A 17,512-nucleotide genomic window follows, 5' to 3' on the forward strand; every position below is an offset into this window, starting at 1 on the left:
CGCTACATTGTAACACTGACCCTTCCTGCTTTGTATTTTTATTGTCTGGCAGACCTGGTGCATTATCATTTTTTTATGGGCAATAGCAAACAGGTAATACTAAATCAATTTGGGGCAGCTCAAATGTATTTATGGCAAGCCGCCACAAAAACTGAATCATACAGAACTTTAATTATGGCATAGTACCATATTTTTTATTGTTTGAAAGTTATAGTATCTAACCTTCAGTGACTTATGTTCACCTGAAACTCTATGTCGCTTATCGCTCAGGTGTGGAGCTTGTGCAACAAATGGACTGGGGCATGTAGGGAACATTAAAATGGACACGCGTTGAAATAAATGGAACTGGGATGCAGATTCCTCGGCAAAGATGTTCTTCAACCCTGGTGTAAGATAATGTGTATAATCCACAGCAGGGATGTTAAGTGCACTCATTTCACACCCCATTTCACACAACACTGCCCAAGGAAGAAGAATGTGTGTATGTGCGTGTGTGTGCGTGTGTGTGTGTGTGTGTGTGTGTGTGTGAGCGCGCACACGAGTGCAAGTCTAAGATGACTCAGGCGATGCACAACATCACTCTTCTTCTGCTTCTCCCCCCGCTATTACTTCACTCACCCCCCCCCCCCTTTTTGTTAATAACATAAAAAACCTATAATAGCTGCATGATACGTCAAAATTAGCAAAATGTCAGCGACAAAATGAACCGGTTTCCATGTTATGTGTGAAATTCATACTCGTCAACACACGGCGGTATATTGCAACTCTAGATGCATATATGAAAGCCTGGTTACCACCTGTTATTTTATTTTCAATGCACATACTGTATATGTGATTTTTTCTTACGTGTACATTATATACATAATAACACATCTATTCAATTAACCGGCATCGCAACTGCAATATATTTGCTGTACATCAGGATGTAGTTTTGATAAGCCCGGTCATATACTGAACCTCTGCTTATACTTTAAATAACTTATATATATTCCATACTGTTGTTTACAATCAAGACATCAGTGGTATTTATGCACACACTGCTACTACAATATTGGTTCTGTTGGTGCTGCAATGTACAGTATATGTGTGCCATTTACTGTATCATGATAAATTATTATTAAAGTTACAAAATCCGCCAAAAATTACATAATTTTATGGTCTCATACAGGGAATGGTTCTCAATTATTTTCTGTCATGCCCATCAGGGACAGAAATATTTTCATACACCCCCAATTTGAAATACTAGAGAAGCTGATATCAAATCGTTTATCTGTATTGTACTACACATTTGTACACTGAAAGAACCCCCCATTTTCTACACTGCTTATCCTGATGAGGGTTGTGGGCATGCTGGAGCCTATCCCAGCTGTCTTCAGGCGAGAGGCGGGATACACCCTGGACTGGTGGCCAGCCAATCACAGGGAACATATAGACAAACAACCATTCACACTCACATTCATACCTATGGACAATTGGGAGTCGCCAATTAACCTAGCATGTTTTTGGAATGTGGGAGGAAACCGGAGTACCCGAAGAAAACCCACGCATGCACGGGGAGAACATGCAAACTCCACACAGAGATTCCCGAGCCGGTAATCGAACCCGGCTCTAGGATCTACCAGCTGTGTGGCCTGCATGCTAACCACTCAGTCATCGTGCAGCCCCATTCCTGTGATATTAGTATTTTAAAAGAAAATGAATGAGTGGTTAGCAGTGGTAAGCCTCACAGCTCGGAGAACCGAGTTCAATTCCACTCTCGGCCATCTCTGTGTGGAGTTTGCATGTTCTCCCTGTGTATATGATCGTTTAGTACGGTAAATTTGCGAAATAACATATTTGTTCAATTAACAGAAGTCTCTAATTGGAGCAAAAATAAAAATAAATAGTATTAGTTGGAGGCAACTACAAAATGTAGTTTTAATTAACTCCACAAGATGGCACCAGCAGTTGATGTTTAACGAGTGGTCATCATCCGATCCTTTTAACTAACTCTGCATGCGCTTTAAAATGTTCATTCATTCATGTGTGTTATACTTCTGTTTAAAACAAAGCCATCATTATTTGATATGTGACCTATAATTCTGTCCTGTGATGAACATGTCCTGCTATATGATGAATTGAGCTGTTGCATGTTATATTTTCTATAGGGACACAAACTGGCTTTGTAAAGTGTCCATGTGTCTGATTCACCTTTTTTTTTTTTTTTTACTATGAAAAGCCTTTCGATTGAGCAGATGGTTTCTGGCGACACAAGAATGAAGCTGGAACGCACACACACACACACACACACACTTCCTATTTCCAGCTTAAGCCTTTGTAAAGAAAATAACGAAGGACTAGAGGGAATTTGACCACAGTTCTGTTTTGGTAATATGTTTTTTTTTCTCTTCTCCCTGCAGTCTGTGTTGGATGCAGCAGGCCTACATTGGCTGTGGTTGTGCTTGGTGGTGGAGAAGCCCTCTGAAGACTTGGAATGATGCAGTTTTGGAATGATTTCAAGTACTTTGATCGAGGTGGACTTGCACAGAATGAACATGACATGATTCTCACATGTCCGCTTTATATGTGCTCAATATGTATTGTAAAGATACGTATATACGGCAATTGCCCATGACACATTTTCCATCCAGATGCTTTTGGCTATAAGAAAAATTACTAGTGCACCAGAAGAATCAGCATCATGCTTTGTTTCAGTTGAAGACTTCAGTTGACACTTCCAAATAAAAGTTCGCTAGAACGCTGATGAAGAATGTCAACATTTTCTTGACCCAAATCTAACTTTGTGTACATGAGATACCCTTGGCATCTGACACATCCTTAGCACTTTAATAAGGAAGTCAAGCTGTGCCATGCTCTTACCCAAGACTGAATTATGTCATTAAAGCAAAAAGTGTACATTTTAAGCTTTTTTTTGGTTTGTGTCTCGGTACCAGTGATGGTAAAGATACATACTATAGTGTAATGATAACCATAGAACCTCCAAAGAAATGGTAATGGTTTTATTTCATTTGAACATGCATCAGATTACAATTGAATGCATCACATAATCAGTTCACAGTTCCACATGTCCAAAAAGGAGTAGGAAGAAGCAAAGCTTATTAAATCCTACCCCTCCATCTGGTACTTTTACAATCAGTAACTGTTACATTTGTTCACTTCCTGCTTTCCTAACATAGTTTAAGGTATTTTTTTTAAATAATGTACCTCGTACCAAAGTACGAGGTGATGTGACCATACAATGACATAATGTGTACCATAGTAAGTGTCAATATAGTGATATATATTTTTGTGAGCTCCACAAGATGACAGTAGCTTAATTTGAAATATAATAAGTGGTCGGCATCCAGCAGCTTTATCTATACCTCTGTATGTTGTCATGGCTACTACTTGCATAGTGTTTAAAATTAACTCGTGAGTGCTAATAATGCTGACTGAGCAGGATGCTCCTTACCACTATTACAACATTGGTGCTGTGGCTGCCATGTTGTGTAAAACAGTCGCCCCTCATTCACGGTTAATTGGTTCACGACCCGGCCGCAATAATATGAATGAATTTCTGCAAAGTAGGATTCAATAGTAATGAATGGACAATGTTCATAGACCATAGAAAACCTGTTTTACTGATTTTATAATTAAGTTTTTTGCCATTATTAGAGCCCTGCGGACATGCAATAACACCCCTACAGTCACTTTCCCACTACAATATTCTCTGTTTACATCACATTGCGCAACTCTTATGCACAGACTACGGGATCACTGCAGGCCACTGATTTAAACATAGCATGCTACCGACATAACTAGTTAGCCTTCTATTTATTTATTCTACACTTAAGAAAGAGTTTATGGAGAAACGGGAAAAAAAGGACAAAAAGAAACCAAAAACGTACAACAGGAGGAGATTGCGGTCATTGTGGACATGCCATGGCTGACTCCATGCAGTGTTAAGGTATTGTCAAGTTTCCTCCCACATGCCAAAAACATGCATGTAAAGTTAATGGCTGACTAAATTGTCCATTGGTATGTACGTGAGTGTGAATGATTGTTCGTGTGTACTATATGCGCCCTGCCATTGGCTGTTCTATTACACATGAAGCCATATTTATTCTTTGTGTGCTTCATACTTTGGCTGCAGCATGAGGAGAGGAGGGGAACATTTTACGCTGACGCTGCATTCAGGAAGAGAGCAGATAAAGCAGCAAAAAAGTCCATGTACACTCTTGGAGCAGCTGAAGATACTTAATGTGAAGAACATGGAAGCCAACCACAAATAACTATGATGTAAAATATATATTTTTTTTAAATATCCCCTCTGAGATCAGGAGCTGTGGACGAGGGTGAATTAAAAACCTCTTTTTTGCTGAGTCAGAGCCTGGAGATAATTACTCGCTGATGCTGATATGAGGCATATTCCCACCACCACCACTACCTTCATGTCCACCTCTCTTGGCTGCAAGTTGAGACAGAATGCAGACAATGGCATATTTACCCGCCATTGAAGCTATGAGAATAACATGGCACAAAGCTAATCTCTTGCCCTTGCAAAAAAAAAAAAAGGCCGTAGGGAATAACAAGCAATGGAGGCAGTATTAATACCACAATGTTGTGTTGCTTACACTCCACAACCACAACCTCCAGGCTGGAATGACCACAAACTGACATACCGCCACCCCCCCGTTGCCACAATTTCCCTATACCAACATGATAATAGTGATGGATTAGGGTTATGCTCAAGTGCCCTATTAAAGTTTACCAAAAAAGGCTGGAGGGGTTGGGGGACTGCTAGGAAGCTGCACACAAACACACACACACACACACACACTAGGGTGCTTCCCTCCATGACTCAACTAGTTTCAGGGCCACTGGGGAGACACATGAGATACATATGAGTGGGGACGATAAAAGATACATAGAAGCAAATGGGTGGGGGTTAGTTTATATCACTCTAGCTGATGTGCACCGGCTGTTTAATCTAAATTGAGCAGACTTGAGGCTCCTCTGCAGGATTAAAAATATCACCAATAAAAACAAGCAATTCATTCACAATCCTGGGTGTTGTACACCTCATAAAGGTGCATTTATTGTGCAAAAAAAAAGTCATTAAATTGTATTATTCGCTTAAAATCATGCTATTTGTTTGGATGTTGTTGTTTGTTTAATGTGGCTTTACTCACCTGTTCTTTCTCCTGGACACGCAAGGGGGGGTCCGTCCACCCGAAGTGACCCACATATAAAAAAAAAACTCACGATGCACCTTCGTGGATGTTATTATGGAGTGCGTGTAAGTCTTGCATGGTGTAGTATCCACAAGGAATTCACCCAGCTGAAGCCCATCTTAATTCACAGAAAAACGAGCGCTGTCCATGAGAGCGTTGCTGAAAAGTCTCCAACTTACTGCATGTGGCTTGAACGGGGTGGCTGCTAAGTAGGTGGATCCGATTTTTTTTTTTTTTTTTTAGTGGAGGGTATCACGTTGCAAAAAGGCGCGCCCGCACAACCGAGGCGATGGTTGCGTTCCCTGCTGTATGTTGCCACGTGATTGATGCCCCCCACGCACCACTCCACGGAGCTCTTATCTGCGCCGAACTGCACCCCCGATACACATGAACGTCAAAGGTGTTGATGCCAGATGAATGGATGTTCAGCGAAAGCGGCGCCAAGCGTTTACATCCTGGTTTTTGGTCAAATTTCAATGCAGTTTCGGTGGAGTTTGCGGGTTTCCTCTTCTGTGGGTGGGGGGAGAATCGCAATGTACTAGGGTTAATTAAAGATGACTTGGAGGTAGTACAATTGTTGCATCCATCCCGACGATCACTGTTCGATACCCACGGTGTGGGGTGATGCGGGTGCTGCTGCCTGTCCTGTGTGCGCAGCGGATGATGCGCGTTGTGGGTGTGCGTGTGCGTAAAGCATGACGAAGATATCAAGTCCAATCAGTGGGAGAAAAAAAACTCAGGTCTCTCTCTTTCTCTTTCCCTCCGTGCGTGCGTGTGTGTGTGTGTGTGTGTGTGTGTGTATGTGTGTGTGTGTGTGTGTGTGTGTGTGTGTGTGTGTGTGTGTGTGTGTGTGTGTGTGCTTCAATTAACGTGGGCTTCATGCATCTTCCTAGAACAACTAAAGGCTACACTATACTACAAAACCAGCCCTTATGACTCCTTCTTGGTGGTGTTGTTGTACTACGTGACTTGCAATTCTCCACCAAGACGCTAGGGGCACTGTTTTCTTGAGCGTGACCAACCACAATTCATGTTGTCGAGCTGTTTACCTTTCTGTGTATTAACAGTTAAAGGGGATCTATTATGCTAATTTCCATCCCTTTGTTTAGTTGTGGACTCCTATAGAGCAGCTACATACAATAACCTACTACACATTAAGCTTTCTAGATCTTCCAGATTCTGCAGCCCGTTTCCGGGCACGCCCACTCCATTTTTTTGTTCCAAAACAGCTCATATTTATATCATATACAGTGAAGAAAATAAGTATTTGAACACCCTGCTATTTTGCTATTTCTCCCACTTAGAAATCTTGGAGGGGTCTGAAATTTTCATCGTAGGTGCATGTCCACTGTGAGAGAGATAAACTAAAAAGAAAAATCCAGAAATCACAATGCATGATTTTTTAACAATTTATTTGTGTGAAACAGCTGCAAATAAGTATTTGAACACCTGAGAAAATGAATGTTAATATTTGGTACAGTAGCCTTTGTTTGCTATTACAGAGGTCAAACGTTTCCTGTAGTTTTTCACCAGGTTTGCACACACTGCAGGAGGGATCTTGGCCCACTCCTCCACACAGATCTTCTCTAGATCAGTCAGGTTTCTGGGCTGTCGCTGAGAAACACGGAGTTTGAGCTCCCTCCAAAGATTTTCGATTGGGTTCAGGTCTGGAGACTGGCTGGGCCATGCTAGAACCTTGATATGCTTCTTACGGAGCCACTCCTTGGTTTTCCTGGCTGTGTGCTTCGGGTCGTTGTCGTGTTGGAAGACCCAGCCACGACCCATCTTCAATGCTCTGACAGAGGGAAGGAGGTTGTTCCCCAAAATCTCACAATACACGGCCCCAGTCATCCTCTCTTTAATGCAGTGCACTCGTCCTGTCCCATGTGCAGAAAAACACCCCCAAAGCATGATGCTACCACCCCCATGCTTCACAGTAGGGATGGTGTTCTTCGGATTGTACTCTTCATTCTTCTTCCTCCAAACACGCTTATTGGAATTATGACCAAAAAGTTCTATTTTGGTCTCATCTGACCATAAAACTTTCTCCCATGACTCCTCTGTATCATCCAAATGGTCATATGCAAACTTAAGACGGGCCTTGACATGTGCTGGTTTAAGCAGGGGAACCTTTCGTGCCATGCATGATTTCACATCATGACGTCTTAGTGTATTACCTACAGTAACCTTGGAAACGGTGGTCCCAGCTCTTTTCAGGTCATTGACCAAGTCCTGTCGTGTAGTTCTGGGCTGATTCCTCACCTTTCTTAGAATCATTGAGACCCCACGAGGTGATATCTTGCATGGGGCTCCACTCCGATTGAGATTGACCGTCATGTTTAGCTTCTTCCATTTTCTAATGATAGCTCCAACAGTGGACCTTTTTTCACCAAGCTGCTTGGTAATTGCTCCGTAGCCCTTTCCAGCCTTGTGGAGGTGTACAATTTTGTCTCTGGTGTCTTTGGACAGCTCTTTGGTCTTCGCCATGTTACAAGTTAAAGTCTTACTGATTGTATGGGGTGGACAGGTGTCTTTATGCAGCTAACGACCTCAAACAGGTGCATCTGATTCAGGATGATACATGGAGTGCAGGTGGACTTCTAATGGGCAGACTAACAGGTCTTTCAGGGTCAGAATTCTAGATGATACACAGGTGTTCAAATACTTATTTGCAGCTGTATCACACAAATAAATTGTTAAAAAATCATGCATTGTGATTTCTGGATTTTTCTTTTTAGTTTATCTCTCTCACAGTGGACATGCACCTACGATGAAAATTTCAGACCCCTCCATGATTTCTAAGTGGGAGAAATAGCAAAATAGCAGGGTGTTCAAATACTTATTTTCTTCACTGTATATAGATTGATATGGCTTATGGACAATTAGTGCTGGAGCCTGGACTGGTCGCCAGCCAATCACAGGGCACATATAGACAAACAACCATTCACACTCACATTCATACCTATGGACAATTTGGAGTCGCCAATTAACCTAGCGTGTTTTTGGAATGTGGGAGGAAGTCGGAGTCCAGGGAGAAAACCCATGTATGCACAGGGAGAACATGCAAACTCCACAAAGAGATAACCGAGGGTGGAATTGAACTCAGGTCTGTTAGTTGTGAGGCTTGTGTGCAAACCACCTAACTACCATGCAGTCCGCATGTGGTTTATATGTCAGAAAAATAATAGCCAATGCAACACAGTAGTTGTACACGTTTTGATACACTTTTACCCTTTTATGTGCAGCGCTTCAGGAATAGAAGAGTCGGTCGTCACAAATATATACAGTTCATGGGGTGTCCCAGTTTTTTCACATGACAACATATATTGTGATATATATTGCCCCTAATAGAAAGCTCCACTTCCAGTGTGAAGTCTCTCAAGAGAGCGGGTCAACACTTGTGGTGATATGCTAGCCGCCACATCAAGGGAAAAAAGCAGGAATGGGGGACTGGGATGGGGGTACATCGTGCAGCCAACCTTGTGAATATTCATCAATGCAGTTCAACTGGAGCAGGATGACGGTGTTGGGGAGCAGCACTGGGGGACCAGACGAAAAAAGGGAATAACTTGTTCCGGTTATTGAGCAAAATGTTTCATATGACTTTATTATCCCACAATGCACCAGCCTCCATTTCCTCCATCTGTCTGTGGTGTACTGTCACACACATGGGATGTTCCAACATGACAACACTTCTGTCAGGGATTGCGGTAGAGCAGGAGGCCGTTTTGGTTTGTCACGGTACAAGCTATACTATACGGAACACAAGAGCTTTTGATCAGACTCATCATGCAATTATAAAAACTATTTACATTTCGGTGGCGACTGAATGGATTACTGAAGGTATCCCCCCTGGTAATGACCCAAATACCAGAAATATTCCATGCATCCTGTCATGATGAACATGGGATTTTGCATAAAATTGGACACACTATTAGTGGGTGCTAGAGTGGCTTTTTTGGGTGGTTATTGCCCAGAACCCCAAGGTGCATAAACTTGCCCAAGAATACACATGCTCTCAAAATTTGGTGCATTTTTGAGTATATTAAAAGGGTATTTAGTTTCACTAATAATAATAATACTGTATTTTCCAGTCGCACTTTTTTTCATAGGTTGGCTGTTCCTGTGACTTATACTCCAGAGCGACTTATAAATGAAAAAAGTGTTTATGTAACATAAACACTGGACACCTTTAGTGTTCATGTTTATTTTTTATGTAGCTGAATAACCATTGTGTTAGCATATATTACATTTATTGTTCTCTATTCTTTTATTGTTAGAACTTGCCTTCCAAGATTACGTAATGTCTGTTTTGGTCAAGTAGTTTGTAAAATAAATTACCCGCAAAAATGTGACTTATACTCCAGTGCGACTTATGCATGTTTTTTTCTGCCTAATTATGCATTTTTGGCCTTGTGCAACTTATACTCCGGAGCGACTTATGTATGTTTTTTTCTGCCTAATTATGCATTTTTTGGCCGTGTGCGACTTATACTCCGGAGCGACTTATGTATGTTTTTTTCTGCCTAATTATGCATTTTTGGCCTTGTGCGACTTGTACTCCAGTGTGACTTATGTATGTTTTTTCTGCCTAATTATGCATTTTTTAGCCTTGTGCGACTTATACTCCGGAGCGACTTATGTATGTTTTTTTCTACCTAATTATGCATTTTTGGCCGTGTGCGACTTATACTCCAGAAAATATGGTAGTAATAGTAAAGAATAACAAGAATACCTTAAACAGAACCTTATATAAACTGGATTCACCCAAAAATTATCAGAATTGGTAAATGCTGAAAATAGATAAGAAATAATAGAATAGATGCGAAACAAAAGTTTGATGATATCTTAACAATACTATAGTATACAGCTTGTATAGCAGTATAGATTTACTCGCCACTGAAAATGAGTTAACACACAGATGTCGGAAACCTTGTGGTCCTCCACCTTCCTTCATTCTGCTTGAAGATGCCCCACAGGTGCTCAATTGATTTCAGGTGTGGAGGTGACACACTTAGCCACTCCATCAGCTTCCTCAGCAAGGCACTTGTCATCTTGGAAGTGTGTTTGGGCTCTTCACCATTTATCCCAAGCTCTGCTTCACGGTGTCACTGTACATGTTGGAATTCATATTTCATGCACCTGCAGACCGTGACACTACAACCACCATGTTTGACTTTTACTGACAATTATTTTGGGACTCATTTTGCAAGTTAACTTTCTCAAAAATGTGAAAATGCTTGTACACTGATAATTATTGAAAAGAAAAGTGATCCCAAAGAATATAAAACAAGTACATTTATGTACTGTATTTTCTTATACAGTAGCATCTGTCTGCCCCGAACACATTCACAGCATCACCATCCCATTCCCTTAAGCATGGGCCTCAGTGTACTTGTTTCAATTAGCCACGGGGTGGAGAGAATTGAAGCCACGTTAATTCCAGTCACTCCCAGAAATCCCCAGCGGAAGCAGCAAACGACAGAGGCATAATCGCCTGCCCCCAGACACTTCTCATTTCATGGACACATAATGGCAATTATTCAGGGTGTAAATTTCAAGTTCAAAAGGTTTCTTTATCTACTGGTGTCCATTAAGAGGACCAAAACTTTGAGCTCCTTTTGACAGCTCTCAATCCTTTTTTTCACTTGCTCTCATTCACTCACGTCTTGAGAGGAAATTAAATAAGTTACTAATATGTTCAATTAGGCTGGCCAAGAAAAAAAGTTTTTCACTGGGGTGTGAAATGATGATACGGGTGTCCTTCAGCTTCATACACGTTGATTTAATAGTGGCCCAGAAATAAAGACGTTGTGTTGTGCTGCTTTTCATCAGTGTCATCTAATATTGAACTCCTGCCGGCACACACACACATACACATACCCACACACGTTCTCTCTCTCTCTGCTGACTTTTGAGTGTATCAAAGTGAGCGTCTGACTCTCAGTTATCTGATGCAACATATGTTCCGTGCATGTGTGACTGATGTTCGCCGTGCACACAGCTATGACCTCTATTTGTAGTCAGGTCCTTTTATAGCACTTGTACCCATGTAGACATTATAAAACACTAAGGAGCAAGATATACTGTATATCGGGGGTCTCAAACTCAATTTACCTGGGGGCCACCGGAGCTAGGTTCTGGGTGAAGCCGGGGCCACATCAGGTTTTCAAAAAAAACAAAAAACAAAACGCATTTATTAAAAACTGGAAAAAAAATATTCAATGCTTTTGCTTCTGCTATACCCTACACTTTTTCAGTACTATGGTTCCGGTTTTGCACACCAAAATATCTGATAAAACATTCCACTGTTCTCAAATTATTTTTTATTTTTCTATACACAAAATAAGATAAAAAAAATAAACAAATTAAGAATAAAGACAATAAATCAATCAATCAGTAATAAATAAGTAAAATAATAATAAAACAGAAAATAAGAAAAACTTAAGAAACCACATACGTTTTTTTCAGATTCAAATGTACAGTATTAACAGTTATTTAACCTTTAACATGAACATTAACGAAACTTAATAATTTTACCCAATTAGCAAATTAGCATGTCCGGTGTGCACACAGCTTTAAGCTGTCATTTCAACATTAAACTTTGGTATCAAGGTGGGGGGCCTCAAACTAGCGTCTCGCGGGCCAAATGCGGCCCATGGGCCGCGAGTTTGAGACCCCTGCTGTATACGCACCAAATGTTATTAGAGGGGTGAGTTGTATTTTTGGTTTAGAATCTGGATAAAGCGTTTTATTTCAGCCATTTGAATAACCAGGACATTCAGGACAGTCACTGAGATGTTCAGGAAAATGTGTAAAAATGCAACTATTCAGAACGAAACCAACTGTACATATGCGGATCTACACCAAAACATTTCATGAGCACTTCCACAAATTATTTTCTTTGTGTGTATTCCTACTAACTAACAGGCCAATTGAAAGTATGCTAATAATATAATGTTATCAAAGAATAGAATTCCCGGTATATGAGGAGTGAGGATAAGCGGCATAGAAAATGAACGGATGGATCATATTCTAGGACCTCTGCATGCTTGCTAATGGTCATGTGTCGTTTGAATCCGCTGAGGTTTACTACACCGTGTGATAATGGGTGAATAGTAAGCAACTATACCCTGCAGATGCACTGACAACTATCTGTCAATGGCAGACCCTATAACAGGATATAAACACGGCCAAGCATTCTTCTGTGGGTGCGCCTGCACATCATAAAAAGGACAATTGGGTACAACATAGGGATGTTTAACACACACTTGAATGTAAAAATATCCATCTCCAGTGGGTGGTTACACTGCAGCCAAGCTGCTCCAACATTTCCATGTGAGGCTGGAGTAGAAAAATAAAGAATACCGTAATAATGTGGAAAGGACGGATGGGCATCTGTCACATGCCAGAATATGCAGTGATGGTGATTCAATCATGCATGGTTCCGCAGACTCATGCTGTCATATTTTATATATGATGCATATCTACTATCTGATTGCTGGGGCTTTATTAAGGAAATATATATTGTTGGGTGTCGTGAGAAATATGACATGATGAGAGCAGCCTCTAGTGGTGGAAGAAATACTTGCATGCATTCAAATAGAGTTGAGCTACAGAAGCATTCATAACAAGTGATGTCATGCTTGAGTTTTACTACCTTGACTAGACATCCGTTTACTTTGTAGTACTGGAATACCCATCCATCCATCCATTTTCTATACCGCTTATCCTCACGAGGGTCGCAGGCAGGCTGGAGCCTATATTTAGGCAAGAGGTGGGGTACACCCTGGACTGGTGGCCAGCCAATCATAGGGCACATATAGACAAACAACCATTCACACTCACATTCATAACTATGGACAATTTGGAGTCGCCAATTAAGCATGTTTTTGGAATGTGGGAGGAAACCGGAGTACCCGAAAAAAAAATTCACAATAGGGCTGCACGGCAATCGAGAAAAACAGGAATTCAACTTGACATAAAAATGACATAAATGACATGATGTCTTTGAACACATCCCCTCATTGCTCATAACAACACAGTTGCTATAGGAAAAATTATTTTGAAAAATAGATGGGCGGTCGAGTGGTTAGCGCGCAGACCTCACAGCTAGGAGACCAGGGTTCAATTCCACCCTCGGCCATCTCTGTGTGGAGTTTGCATGTTCTCCCCGTGCATGCGTGGGTTTTCTCCGGGTACTCCGGTTTCCTCCCACATTCCAAAAACATGCTAGGTTAATTGGCGACTCCAAATTGTCCATAGGTATGAATGTGAGTGTGAATGGTTGTTTGTCTATATGTGCCCTGTGATTGGCTGGACACCGGTCCAGGGTGTACTGGACCACGCCTCTCGCCCAAAGACAGCTGGGATAGGCTCCAGCACCCTCCGCGACCCTTGTGAGGATAAGCGGTAGAAAATGAATGAATGATTCACAATAGTTATAAATTAATGTAATTTGTGCTTTGTATCATTAGTTTATGGACAATTTTATGTTATGTTACATTATGTATTTTCCTGTGTTTATTTCTCGGAGGAGGAAGCAAAACTAATGATTCTTCACGCTGATACCTTTTAGCAAATGATAGTTTGCATAAAGAGGCGGTGCAACTGGAAGCCCAGACAATCACAACCCAGCAAATTGCTTCTCTTACGGGGCGAAGCCAAGCGCAATCTCCTCTGGCCTCGGGCGCCACAACGCAATCTCCTGCTCATTGAAGTCGCTAATGTGCATATTTAGCCACAGAAAAAAGGTTAATGTTGCCAATATTTTTTCCAGGCTTCAATTAAAGAGTGAAATGAATAAATATCAATATGCTCAGATGCTTTGTCGTCTTTGCTGGTGTGAGTGAAGAAAGGCCTTGTTGAGGGCAAACACAACCATCAAATGTTAATGCTCTACTTCTGCTTCCATCCCTTGCTGTGTGTTTGTCAGTAGCTGGGCTTTGATAGATCTGCCTTTAATTGAGCTCTGATAATCCTGTCTTATTTAAATGTCACAAACGTTAATGCTTATTTGTTATTTGCCTTTATCCCATTAGTGAAGTGTGGATTATTGATAGAAAAGGTTATTTTGGACAACAATGATCTCTACCAAGGAGATTATTTACTTTTCATCTCTTTATCTACTTAGCAGATTAGCATTAGAGAAGCGTGTGTTGGCACTACACTTATATTCTCTTGACTAGCCAATCGTTTTTATGAAAAAATTACAACAGGAAGTGATATCAGTTCCAATATCTTTTGCTCTTCATGTTAGCAATTTACAAAAGTAATTAGTACTTTTTATAAGCGTCAGTTGTAGTTGTAGTTGTAGTAGTAGTGGTGGTGGTTCCAGTAGAAGCTAAATTTGTCTTTATTTAGTGGTATTAAAAGTATTGTTTCTCTTTACTTAGTACCAGTCATGTTAGCAGTAGTATTCAGAGACAGACCAGCTGTTTTTAAATTATGTATTTACTTTTTGCTGCACCTTGTCTTAGTAACAACAGTGACTAACCTCCCAACGATTCAAATATTTAATCGCAATAATCGCATTCTGTCTGTAGTTAACTCATAATTAATCACACTTAATTGCAAATAGAAATAAGTATACCGTAAGTACGGATATAATATAAATCTCGTTAAGTACATTCAATTTTATGCAAAGAGATATCAATATTGGAAAGATGGAACATTATTTTATTCAAAATACATTATTCAGTTAGAAACCTCACAGTTTTTGGTAACTTGTCCCAACGTTCTTCCACACTGCACAGATAGAGTAGTAATCATCTGTGTTTACTTGGTAGTTGTAGTGGTAGAGGTGTTAACAGTATAAGTTATGTTTACTCAGTAGTAGCAGTGTAGCAGCGGTTTGAGTGTTTACTTAATGTTTACTTCGAATGAGCACTGTGGCATTACTGTGCTTAAATGTCATCTGTGTTTACTAAGTACAATAGAAGCTGTAGTAGCATTAGAAGTGGTCGTTGTCAGTGATATGAAATATGAATGTGAGCTGATGTGTATTTGTATGTTACATATAATGTAGATACTAAACATGATCTGTCTTTGAATACAAAGAAAACTTGTTTTTATATATATTCACTTCACTTATGTGTTTTTTGAAGATGTTGAGCGCCCCCATGTGGACAGACCCGATACTACTACTGAGTGTATGAATGACTCGCCCAGCAGCACAGAGAAGGGGTTGCCTTAGCAACTGTGGATCGTAAAAGTGCAAGAAGCAGCACTTGAGTATGACCCTATGCTTTATGTACTGTATATATTATTTTATTATTTTATTTTAACCGCGTGAAGCCTCCACACCCTCTCTTCAAGAAAACAACATATCACATCTGTGCAGCTGTACACAACTAATGTGCTTTGAATGTAATGAAAACCCAATTAAGCTCCACTGCATGTATAGAAACATGTATTTTTTTGTTTTGTTGCTTCACCGCAAAATGCACAAGTTGCCGCAATATACACTCACTGGCCACAACATTAGGTACACCTGCATAGAACCTTATGACCGCTGACTGTGTTAGGCCTAAGTGTACGCAGCCAAATTTTACAACTTCTGGCACCCTCTTTAGAAACATTACCACTGGAGTTTAATTATGTTTGCATATTTACTGCTGGGAGGGGTGGGGTGGGGGGGCAAACACTTCACTCTAATTACAGTTTTCATTTCCTGCACTCTGTAATGTTTCTCAACAGTGGCCATCTCGATAACACACAAACACCAGTGGTACGATACTGTTAGATTTGGTATCCATCTAGTAAATACACGGCCAGTAACGCCAACGCCGATACTTTTTTAAAAATGAAAACGGATGCATCATCAATCTGAATCGGCCTGAAAATATAACCAAACAGCGCTCCTCTTTTTTTTCTGTCATCCTGCTGCTCTCTCTGTGGTATGTCTGGGCTTGCTGGGAGGTAGTGGTGGTCTATCTGTTGCCTGTCTCTGCTGAGTCATGTGATGGTAAATTGAACACAAGAGAGGCAGGAGGAGGAGGAGAAGGGGGGAGCAAAGGTAGCTTTTTCTGCGCTGTAACAGACAGCGGACACAAAGCCAGGTTGCATCGGACAGGAAACCAGCTGGAGCCTCAATATCAATCTTTTTACATTGGTATCAATCAATATTGATACCAATGTTGGGATCGTTATTATTGATATTTAGATCATTCCACCCACCACTAACGCACACTCAGTGTTCCTGATACCAACTGAATACTGTTACCAAATTGGAATGAATCAGTTCCAGGGTCAAACTACGTTGAATCTTGATCAATGTATAGCATTTTCTGTGTCATTCAAGTGTAAAAATAATTTCACTTCTGTTTGACAAAACCATGTAAAACAAAACTACTTTACTCACCTTTGGATGACATTCAATCGCAGGCCCTGCAAGGAAAAAGAGGAGGGAAAAATCATATTTATTTGTGTTCGAGTGCAGACAGCACACATGATGACTGTATGACTTAGTGGACTAAGTAAAGGTTCAGAATTACATTGTCATTCATTAACAAGTATATTGCACAATACAACAGTAACAGAACCAATGTAGTAATAGCGGTAAGGGGCAAACTGCTCAGCCAGCATTAATATCATTGATAAATTCACTGGAAAAAACAGTACAGCAAGGGTAACAAGTTGTAAACAAACAGCTGAGTACCAACATTTTAAAGTGCATGCAGAGGTATGTAAAGCTGCTAGATGCTGATTGCTCATGATACTACTAAGAAAATGCATCAGGAGGTTGCCAGTATCATCACAGACCTTATTTGCTTTAATTGACAATACATGCCCATGGTCTATAGGAGATTGTGTGACTTGAAACTATACTCACTATCAACACTGATGTTTTAACCATTGTACTGAGCAGCCAGGACAGATGTGCTTTTACTTCTTTCTTACATTGCATTTCCTATTATATGGTCATCATCACTCTCCTGGTAATTGTCCCTTTTGTGGTGGAATCTCCAGCACAACACACAAAAATATAAATTATTCTTTACTGGGGTGAAAGGTCATTTTCGCGTGTATCCCATCATTATTGGGATGTTTGATATGGCGCTGTCCATTACCTGCGGTGCTGAAAGTGATGAATCAAAACTGCATCTTACTCCACCTTTATTTGCATATACTAAATATGGATTGTTGCGTTTAGATCGTTCAAATTAAGTGTTGCGGTAAAAGCAGACTCAAACAAGTGTCTGTTGCAAAGGGGTGGGAAGCAAAAGTGTCAGTTTTCTTCACCGGCTCACTCCGGTCGCTACGCCGTGTTGCGTCCACCCCACTATCCACCGCCCCTA

General features: G+C 40.7%; 1 protein-coding gene across 4 annotated transcripts in view; it reads right to left on the bottom strand.

Moving 5' to 3' along the window:
- LOC131105877 (metabotropic glutamate receptor 4-like) overlaps positions 1 to 5,898 on the bottom strand; it is a 169,955-nt gene extending 164,057 nt beyond the window's left edge. For 3 of the 4 annotated variants that reach the window (XM_058054322.1, XM_058054320.1, XM_058054323.1), the window contains exon 1: positions 5,172 to 5,897. The gene's annotated coding sequence lies outside the window, so the exon portion shown is untranslated. Of the gene's footprint in view, positions 1 to 5,171 lie in introns of all 4 variants that reach the window. The other variant, XM_058054319.1, reaches the window with a different exon arrangement.
- Between the last annotated feature and the right edge of the window lie 11,614 nt (positions 5,899 to 17,512).

This window comes from Doryrhamphus excisus, chromosome 18, assembly GCF_030265055.1.
Source record: "Doryrhamphus excisus isolate RoL2022-K1 chromosome 18, RoL_Dexc_1.0, whole genome shotgun sequence".
Lineage (NCBI taxonomy): Eukaryota > Metazoa > Chordata > Actinopteri > Syngnathiformes > Syngnathidae > Doryrhamphus > Doryrhamphus excisus.